A 315-nucleotide genomic window follows, 5' to 3' on the forward strand; every position below is an offset into this window, starting at 1 on the left:
CCCCGCCGGTGGAACCATGAGCTCCGGCCAGCAGCAGCCGCCGCCGCAGCGGAGGGTCACCAACGTGGGGTCCCTGCTGCTCACCCCGCAGGAAAACGAGTCCCTCTTCACCTTCCTCGGCAAGAAATGTGTGGTCAGTGGCCAAGACGCCCTTTGCCCGAGGGCGGGAACTGGGCGTGTGAAAGGAGGCGGGAGAGGCGAGGCGCGGGGAGGGTCCAGCAGCCGGCCAGCCCACCAACCAGCCCCGGCCGGGCTTCGGCGCCTCTCGTCCTGCTCCCCGGGTGCGCTCCAGGGCGGCCGCACGCCTCCCCGAAC

The sequence above is a fragment of the Otolemur garnettii genome, unplaced genomic scaffold (genome assembly GCF_000181295.1).
Source record: "Otolemur garnettii isolate 467f Iridium unplaced genomic scaffold, OtoGar3 scaffold00037, whole genome shotgun sequence".
Taxonomy (NCBI): Eukaryota; Metazoa; Chordata; class Mammalia; order Primates; family Galagidae; genus Otolemur; species Otolemur garnettii.